This window comes from Strigops habroptila, chromosome 2, assembly GCF_004027225.2.
Source record: "Strigops habroptila isolate Jane chromosome 2, bStrHab1.2.pri, whole genome shotgun sequence".
Lineage (NCBI taxonomy): Eukaryota > Metazoa > Chordata > Aves > Psittaciformes > Psittacidae > Strigops > Strigops habroptila.
Genome location: NC_044278.2, coordinates 18,077,859 through 18,088,212, shown reverse-complemented (window position 1 = coordinate 18,088,212; position 10,354 = coordinate 18,077,859). Strand labels below are relative to the sequence as shown.

Genomic DNA, 10,354 nt, shown 5'->3' with positions numbered 1-10,354 from the left:
ATAGAGCCATAGAATCACAGAATCATAGAATCACAGAATCATAGAATCACAGAATGGTTTGGGTTGGAAGAGACCTTAAAGATCATCTAGTTCCAACCCCTTCTGCTGTGGGCAGGGACACCTTCTACTAGCCAGGTTGCTTAAAGCCCTGGAAGAGCTATCCTGGAGGGAAGATCAGTGGTATTTTCCTCTTCCATCCCAAGTATTGTCTGACCTGTCTGTAAAGATCTCCAACAGAAGTCATCATAGAATAGGAAATCTATTCTGTCGCTTCAGTATTCTCAGTTCTACCAAGTTTTCTAATTACAGCTAATTAGCTGAATATTTCTAGTCATAATGTAGGCCTGTCACTGCTTGTCTGGCTTATTGTGGGCTTTGGAGAGCCAGCCATACCTTTGTTTTCTGCTACAGTCAGAACTCATTCAATCTGCTGCCAGTGATTTTGTTTTTCTATATTTATGAACTCTGTGGATTCTTTTCTATTGATGCCTACATTTCTTGAGGTGTTCTACCCAACACTGGACAGATGTCAAAGTCTATTTCACTTATTCCTACTTACACCTTCTCATACAGCATTCGCCTTTTCCAAATCAGTATGAAATTACTGGATTTTGTTGACCTTATAATTCATTAAGATCCAAGATCTGTTCTGTAGAAATGCCACCTAAACAGTTATTCTTGAGCCTGAGTTTATTCATGCTGATGATTCCTGCCTGTGTACCTTCCACTTGTCTCTGCTAAATTACAGTCTTTTTATTACTCCAGTTCTAACATCCATCCAGACTCTGCCTCTTACATGCTTGCAGTTCCACTTAGTTTGGATATCATCTCCAAATTTTCATAAGCATCCTCTTTTTTTTCCATTATCAAAATCATTAATGAAAGTATTAAGTATCACTGGATCATGGATGAACACTAGTAGAACTCCAGAATCACCACATAACTTGTCCACAAACCACTCACATCACATACAAATATAGCTTTCCAAACAGCTTTATAACTCCCCTGTGTTTCATCCATTCTGTGTTCCCCTAGCTTGCTCATGTGTTTTTTCTGTGATTGATACACAAAAAAACCCCAAACCAAACCAAACCAAACCAATAACCTTTGTTAAAATTAAGTTATATGATGTGTATACTTTTCCCTAAACAAAAAGGGAAACTGTGCTATCATCTTCCTGAAATGAATGAGTTGACATGGTTTGTCTCTAACAAATGCTAACTGGCTGTTGGCTCATCTTTTTGTTTTCTTCCATGTATTTACAGCTAGTTTGTTGGCTGCTTTCTTCCAGTAATTTGCCTTCCTCCCCTTTTTATAATGATAGACACTTTGTTTGCCCTTCTCCTGTCATTTACATATGTTTTTTTCTTTGAATAATTCCTTCCTATAATATCTTTTGTGAGTTTCTTTTACGCAGTTTTTGTCAGATGTTGTAATTTGTCGCATCTAGACAAGAAAAGACATTGTATAACTTGGAGCATGTTCTCTGTTGAATCAATTTCTGCATGATTTTGAATAAGTAACCTTAATGGAGAAGGCATCACAAAGCTGATTTGCCAGGATCATTCTGATTTTCCTGATCTTTTTATATGCTGGCTGAAACATCAGCATTTAAAAAGAATGATCTTTTAAGCCACAAGCATAATACTTCCAGATTATGCTCAAACATAGCTAAAACTCTTCTATTATTCTGCTGTACTTTGGTTCTTTCAGTGCCTGAAACAAAGAAGACAATTTTTTTTTTTTTTCAGGAAAATGCAGAATCTACAATATTTTTCTTCAAACATTTCATTAATTTATAGGGAAGGAAAAAAATCCAGTAAATTGTAATAAACCACTGCTCTTTTGGCAATGGAAGTTATCATTTCACCCTCAGTGTTACCTTTATAGTTTCAAAACTTGTTCTTGGCTACTTTTCAAATATTTATAGCCCTCATATAAAGTCTCTTTATAAGTGCTCTCAAGGAAATAGCCACTCTTGCAAACTTTTGCACATGTGCTGAACTCTGCTATGTGAAGTAGTTAAACATGGGAGTGTTAGCAACAGCAGAGCCCCAATATAGGAAGACTACAACTTAAATCACACTGACAGACCAAAGCAACTGCTGGAAGTTTCACAGACATACGTGAGTATCTGTGCAGAACTGGAATATTTACAAGACGAGAAGGGAGATAATGCAAGGCAGTGTGGAAGAAGTCCAGCATAAAGCTGGGAGGCTGAACAGAGTGACTTGGCAAATTAGTTCAAGCAGTCCCTAGTTACATTGCCGTTTCTTTTCTTTTCTTAATGGTCTAAAGTAAGATTGTCGTCTTTTGGCTTCATGAGGCACTCAGAATACAGCAAACTCCATTTCTCATCGGCCATTGAGGATTTTGAAAGTAACATTCAGGGCAGTCAGATCTGTGAAACTCAGAAAAAAAATAAGTAAATTAAATGCATTTCTCTTTCCTATACAATTGTAACATTTCAAAATTTAAATGTTTTCAGCAGTCTTGGTAGCTGAAAAATAGAACAAATGGTGATAATTTGCATCCTGATGGTCTGTGGAGTGTTCAAGAAAGGGTAGCTAGCTGCCACAGCTCCATGGGCTTGAGGAAAGTGGAGCTGGGTGCCTGGGCTCTCCCACTCTCAGAGGTTTCAGTGGAGCCACTGCTGCATTCAGCACCGAAGCATCAGGTCCATATGGCTGACCATGACTCCACCATTTGAGGGAATCTGATCTTTCCTGGCATACACATCATGCAGTTTGCCACCCCATTAACCTTGCCATGGCTGCTGGCTGTGCTTACATCCATTGATCCATGCGTTGTCGACTTTCCCCAAACAGCTGCTGTCCTTTTCTGGGAGGTAGCGCAGCTCAGCACAAGTATTGTGGAGTGTACACCCTGTCCTGTTTTGTCCTGTGGGTGTCTAAGCAACTGGGCATAATTCTATGGTTTACTTCAGGGGTCCCCAGCTCAGTGACAGGTAAGACTTCAGCATACCAGCTTTGGACCTCACTTTTCTGCTCCTTTACATCCTCACACCTTCTCCTATGTTTCCATCTGTGACCTACACACCTCCTTTTCTACTGCAACTCATCCCTATGCCCCTTGCCCTACACCTTTGTGTCCTCTCCTGCTGCAGCCCTTTCTCCCTACCTCCTTGCAGCCTTCCTCCCAGCTTCCCCTGCCTCTTCGTCATGGGTTGCCTTGTCTGAGAATGTGGTCATGTAACGCACCCCAGCTGCAGGCTGAGAAGCAGAGCAGGTATCTCCAGCTTGCTAAGCTGAGCAGGAGAGCCTCTGAGTCAACCTGAGACATACCTTCTCTTGTCTACCTGTCAGCCTGTGAGACATGCTGCCACTCAGCTGCTAGCAAACCATCTCCGGACCAGATGTTGTGCAGGTCTGGTTTAATTTGGTCTGAGCTGTGTTGCAAGCTTTACTTTTCTGTCTGTTTTGCAAGTGCTTCCTTGTCTTGCTCTGTGATTTTTATACTTCAGCTTCTATTTTAACCCTTAATCTACTGGTGACTATTCTGCATGTACACTATAGACTGGTGCAAACACTCTTACCAAACCATTTTCCTGTCTATTAGAAAATGTGCATGCTGCTGGTTTCCTTTCTGTTAGTTTAATGCCAGTGTATAATGAATTTACAACCTTTACTTTCAAACAGATGTGTCAGAGCAAAAGCAATTACTGCAAATTTTTAAAGGCACCTTAGTTGCATAGAAGACTAAGCCTCCCCAGAGTCTTGAGGGAATTTAGGTGAGAAAAAAGAGTTAGCTGCTTAAGGCCAAAAATCTTCAAGATGTGTAAACAACTTGAGACCAGACTGAAAAAAGTATTTTAGGTATTTAAACCCCATTTCTAGCATCATTTACCAGAGTTCCAGTAGATTTTTTTAATCTCACCAGGCATACATTTTTAGGTACCAACCATCATTTTAAAACACTTCAGTTGTAAATGAACCCAGGATACTTTTGGAAATGTTTTCCTTATAAATTTTTTTGCCCAGTGTTTGAGGTATGACAATTCTTTTTCCCCAGTTTGTGGCCTCCACAGATGTTGAAAATTTCTTTTAGTGTTAGAAGACAGACAAGTCTGATAACAGCAGGTTCTAACCTAATTATTAAATGTTAACCTCTTGAGGTTAAATAATCTCATCTGATGTCATTAAAAATGCCCCAGGAGTCCTGATGTGCTTTCCTCGGATTTGAAACACGTGTTTAAAGCAAAAAACAGTGCAGCTTTTCTCACTCCAGCCACCCTGTACAGAGCAGTCAGTCAGACAAGAAGTCTCTGTGCCATTAACTCATTTCTGACAGTACGCCCTGCCACACTAACTCTCCAAACCATCTGCAGTTGACTGGGATCCTAAGGTATCAGTGCAGGAGGGCAAATTGTGAAACACAGTAAAGCAACCCCACTTACCAACACTTAGCACAGAAAATCAGGGACATTTTCAATCCTTCTGCCAACAATCCCATACCAAGTTGTGCTGCATCCCTGAACAGTTGACCCTCCTCTGAGATTTTGAAAGTCTGCAATATCAAGAGTGCTTGGTCTTTATGACTGTTGAGCCATTTATGACTGTTGAGCCATTTATTTATGTGCCTTTGCTCTGTGTGTCTCACTCCGATACGAACAATTTAGCCTATTACTTCCCCCCACCCCAGCAAATGATACATCCATAGACTGACATTTAATGGTACATTCACCCAGAAGAACAGATGAGATGTCTGAAGCTGTTAAAGAAAGAGATATTTTCATTTCTAATAGCATTTGGGATATTGGGAAGAGATGACACATCCATCAGCTAAGTCAAACTGCTGGATTTTCCTGATGTGGTACAGACTTCTATTATAGCCTCATTGACAGTATTCAGTAATCTCTCAGTGAAGTGCACCGTATACAGTAATTGATGTGTGACCTTTCTTTAGGGCGAAAATGAAGTCCATGAACAAAAGCTGGCTGTGCTGGGCTGCACACCAAGGTTTGTGGTTTAGCTCCACTATCTCTGATTTCCCTCATGCATGCAAAGAGGAATGCCTGTGATTGCTTGGCAAGAAGGTCTTGTGGCTGAGGTGTCCTTTTCATGAAGGTAAGCAGTATCTGAGTTTAAAAAATTAACTTTCACCCTTATGTAAGCACCCCTTAATGGACTTGTATCCTGCTGTAGCACTTTGGTTTGCTCTGGGTTGCTTTCCCACCACACAGCAGTATCACTGCCCTTCTCTTCCCATCAGGTCAGCAGGACCAAGGTGATGGAGGAAGGCTGCATCTCCCTATACCACCATGCATAGCTGAGTGCATGATGGTGTCAGACGGGCCTTGGTGAGGATTTTGTGACTGGCTGTTTTATTTTCATTCACCTTGCTTCTGTACTAAGAGAGTAAAGCATGCATCACCTACTTCTGAATTGTCAGGGCCTGTATTAGCCTTGACAAGCTGCAAAGCTACATTTGAATTCCTTCACTTGGATTTTCTCCATGTTGCTATTTTTATCGGGCATGGCTCTTGCCATAGTTTTCACTCAGAGTGTTGTAAACTTCAGACATTGTAGCTGAGACAAGGACTGTAACAGAAACATGCTTTTCGAACAAATGTTCATAAGATTCGAAGTCAGTGCAAAAATTACTGCAGAAGTGTTGTTTGGCTGTCTGACAGATAAACTGATCATTTTTTACTGTTGCAGCAAAATTACCATATAAGGTTACTTTAAAGTTGTGTACTATATCTAGCTTTCTATTTAAGTAACAAGGAGATAGGGAGAGGAAACCTGGAGGGTGGGGAACCACACCAAGACTGTCTGTAATAACATGCTTTATGATGTTTATATTTTGCTTTTGAAAGAGGAATCAAATGCCTTTTTTTTTTTTTTCTTTTTCAGACAGAGGCAAGAAAATACTTCCTTCTAAAGCACCTAAGGCCAGGATCAACTTCTGTTCACAGGCATAGACACATCATTTCCTCTGCGTTCAACAGGAGCTGCTCATACATCTGAAGGTAGCCCCTAGGCTCTACAAGTTCAAAAACTTCCCAGCCAAGAAGGGAATGTTTCTCTCCTCTCAGTTTTTATCATTCACTGACTGTCCTCCAGACACATCCTTTGTTAATCTGAAAGCCTTGAGAGAAGGCTCGGGAGCAATCCAGGTTTCTGGAATGTATTGATGATAACTTTCTTCTCCGAGTGATAGAGGAGCCAACAAGGAGAAGTGCAATGCTGGACCTTGTTCTCACCAACAAGGAGAGGCTGGAGGTGAATGTGAAGCTCAAGAGCAGCCTTGGCTGCAGTGACCATGAAACGGTGGAGTTCAATATCACAGCTTTGGTGGATAAGGGAAAAGCAACTGACATCATTTACCTGGACTTGTGAAAAGCGTTTGGCACTGTCCCACATGACATTCTTGTCTCTAAACTGGAGAGACATGGTTTTGATGAATGGACCAGTAGCTGGATAAGGAATTGACTGGATGGTTGCCCTCAAAAAGTTGCCATCAATGGCTTGATATTCAAGTGGAGAGCAGTGATGAGTGGTGTTCCTCAGGGGTCAGTACTGGGACCAGTGCTGTTTAACATCTTTGTTGGTGACTTGGACAGCAGGATGTCCTCAGTCTTCTGCACATCTCAGATCCTATTCTGAGGTGTGGAATTCTTCCTATATGCATTCAAGGCTCCCAGTTTGGACATCATATAGCCCATAGGTGCTGGAGGTGACTGGAGGTGACTAAGGCATGGGTGTTGCTTTGCTAAGTCTCTCAAAACAAGATGATCATTGTCATTAATATACCACTGTGGCTGGTATGAGTCTGTACAAGTCTGCACTACTGAGGGATTGAAGACATAGACTAAATTTTTAATCTTACTACAATAATGTGTGTTTCAACATGCTTTAGTACTTCCAAAAGTTTGCCACCATTTCCTAGCTGGGCAATCTTTTTTCTTATTCTCTTGCTATCCATAGGACAGTAAAATAAGTAGTCCATTGGAAGTATACAAAGGAAATTTTAGATTTAAAATATAGAATAAATATTTTTTATTTCAGGGAACATCTGAATTTTGTCTTAGGAGATGTAAGTTTTTGCAAATTTCTTGTTCATATTCCTAAGGTATAAAGTCTGAGTAATACATGAAAAGTGTTCAGTAGCTAGAAACTGCAAGCAGAGAGTCATAGATAAGAATATGAATAAGAAACCTACTAGAGTATTTCAATTTTGTTTAAACTCTGGCATTAAGCTACTTCTAGTGGAAGATGCTGTGAACTGAAGTTTTCCATTTTCCTGAAGAAACAGACACAACACAGTCAGTGACAAAATAAACCTCCCACAGATTTTTCTTTCAGGCTGTCTTCACTAGGGGCAGAAAAACTAAATAGACATGGAGCTGAGAATCTTGGTGGCCTCTCAAGGCCCCCTCCTACCTTTTCTACAGTAATGTCAATTGTGATTCTGGATTCAAAGAGCCTATTAACACCTACGAATGGCCCATCTACTGCAGAATTGAGACCCCAAGTCATGCCTAAGTGTGTTCAATAAACATGCATCAATTCAGGCACTTTTTTTTTACAGTGAAAATTTTGTCAAGAATGATTACAGATCTGCCTCAGACATAAAAGTCTGTAGAGTAAGCACTGGAAAGACTCTATTCCAAATGTTTTCGTATTTGTTTTAAAGCAATCAGCATTCTTTTATGGTGTCCAATAGCAGCCAGCATTAAAGTCTTTACTAAAAGTTACAATATTTACAAAAGTAAATAAGTACACAATCCATTGCCTTTGAGAGAAGCTTCTTTCTAACCCAGGTAAGCAGAAAGTTGCTTAGGGCCTACTACTGGAATAAGGATTTTCTTTAGATAGCTATCCCATGAGTAATATGACAGTGGATAATTTTATTATTCTTAGATATGACTAATTTCTTTCTTTATCCTTCTTTCCTCAATTCTGCTGAGGTCAGCAAATATACAAATTTTGCCTTTTATCAGTCTGTTATTACCATTTGTATCTTTTTTTTCAGTATATCCTTGTTCTTCTATTAAAAGATAGAGCAAAAAAAAGGAGCTCCTGACCTTTGTGGAACCATTCAGTGCCTTGCAGGCTCCTATCTGCATCTCTGAAAGGACCAACAAATGCCTAATTTAAAAATTTATTTTTTCTTGTTGTAAAAGCAAATATCAGCCATACTTACTGTGGATATTACATCAAACATTGATTCCATTGGAAGATGGGTGTCAACTGAAAGTAGATCAATGAGTTTCTTACTCAATATTAATTCTTTGAATGCTGCCTAGAAGAGCATTATCAGTGTCATTTATCTGAACAAGGTCTATTTAGCTTGCACTTAATTTCTAAAGGTTTAGGAAAGAGTTGTCCCTTTAATTGGTTAATGTCCAGACATGCATTTCACACACTGTCAGCATCTCTTAGAAAAAATATAAAACTACTTCAAAAATATTAGGGATCCTGAGCTGGAATATATAGCAAAAAAGATTCTGCAAAGATTAATATATACCTTCACACTGCCATGGATTGATCCTTGTAAAAACTAACTATTTTCCTTCCAATTTTGGTTTTAAATTTCTCTCAGTTTTCTTGAGAGCCATTCACTCACCTGTCTCTCACAAAAAAAAAAAAAAATCACACACTCAGTGCCTACCAATGCCAATGACTTTTAGAATCAGTCATCTTGTGGGTGCCATGAAATATTCAATAGGCAGCTTAAGCTATTTTCCAAATATAAATATCTGTCTGTGGATTGTTACCAGAGGCAGATGGGGCACAAATCAGCATTCATACAAATCTTATTTAAAAAAAAAAAAAAAAGATAGTCTCTATGTAGGTTTTGTGGGCCTATAACAAAAGAGCTTATTTGGATGACTACTTACACAATAGATTAGGCGAGTTACCACTGCACAGGAAGTACCCATCAAACTAAATATTTTCAAATTATTAGAAGAAACCCATTTTACTCTGCTAAGGAAAAAGTTATGTGCTCAGGCACCAATGACATTGATTTATACATAATTGGATAGAAAAGAGCAAAATAACATTCAGCTTTCAAATGGGAAAAGGTATCTTACAAACTGCAGGTTTCTTGGACATTTTTACAGATTAACAATAGACAGGGCCCTTACACTGAATCTAGAGCAACATCTTCAAATCATATGAAAGGATGAGATCTACTTGCTCAAGCTTTAGGAATCCAGAAGCATGGCACATAGCCTACTCTTGTCAATGCAAAGATGTGGGCACTTCCAGAGAATAATTACTGCATGTATCTGAGATGCCTGTCACAGGGTGGAAGGAGGCAGCTACCTTTACTTGAATTCAGGGGTACTGAAAGGTTACACTGGCTGCACTTCCCGTTCATGATGGAGTAATATGGAGAGACGGTGTATTAACCAAAACATGACTAGGGATATCTCAGTTTTACTGGACAGGAGGGAGGTGAGAGGATTGCAGAAGGGGGAAAGGGTGGGACTAAGGCCCTGTGCAGTAGGAAATGGTCACTACTTAGCAGTCTTAGTCTTGGAAGTTAGGCGAGCTTGTGTTACCATGTAGCTGTTCATGATATCCTGGTGAAAAAAGGATTTCCCTCTAGGGAACCTAAGCTGTGTTTATGGATGTATATATTGTGTTTAAGGGAATAATGGTGGCAATCAAGAGCTATACCAAACGTTGAGCAGAGAGCACCCAATCCAGGCATCCCCAGCTTCAGTTCACCTAGATCACCTCTGCTCCACTCTACAACAAAAGGAGAACAGGATGGACAAATGCGGTACTGTAGGCAAGTTACCATATAGCTAAGACTGTAGAGCTTGCAGTCTTCAGTTAAATGAGGACAGCCTCAAGAATGATGCTGTGTTTCAGTAAGGACAGAACTGGTGTCCTGCTCTCAGTTAGATAAGAACCATTCTACCATGCTTTCATAAACACAACCCCTTGAGAGGATACGAATAATAAGTGACAGTGTCTTGAGTACTAGGAGAAAGATACTAGGTCAGAGTGGATGCTATTCAGTGTGTAAAGCAAAAAAGTCTATCATCAATCACAGGCATTTTCTTCTTTTTTTAATTTTTGAGAGATAATGCTAAGAATGCATCCTCAGTTGGTTACTCTTTTCATCTTCTTCTCAAAGCTTTCACTATCTAACTTTGGAGACTTTTTCACTTGGTTTTTAGTCCATACATGTTCAGTGCACATCTTTCGACAACAAAATCATCTGGATGGTGCCATAAAAGAATTTCTTGCCAGTGCAACACAATAAAGCATCCCAATTTCTGAGCTGTTGCATCATGGGTGATGGATCTTTTTTACAGTGCTGAAATGACCATTTTCTTCACTTTGCCATTGAAACTGTTTGTAGTTCATAC

The 10,354-nt window shown here is 39.6% G+C and overlaps 1 long non-coding RNA gene across 1 annotated transcript; it reads left to right on the top strand.

Moving 5' to 3' along the window:
• Positions 1-4,926: 4,926 nt before the first annotated feature.
• LOC115601516 lies at positions 4,927-8,039 on the top strand. The gene is made up of 3 exons (XR_003989373.1): positions 4,927-5,087; positions 5,233-5,320; positions 5,877-8,039. It is a non-coding gene; the product is annotated as an uncharacterized LOC115601516 (long non-coding RNA).
• The last annotated feature ends 2,315 nt before the right edge of the window (positions 8,040-10,354 follow it).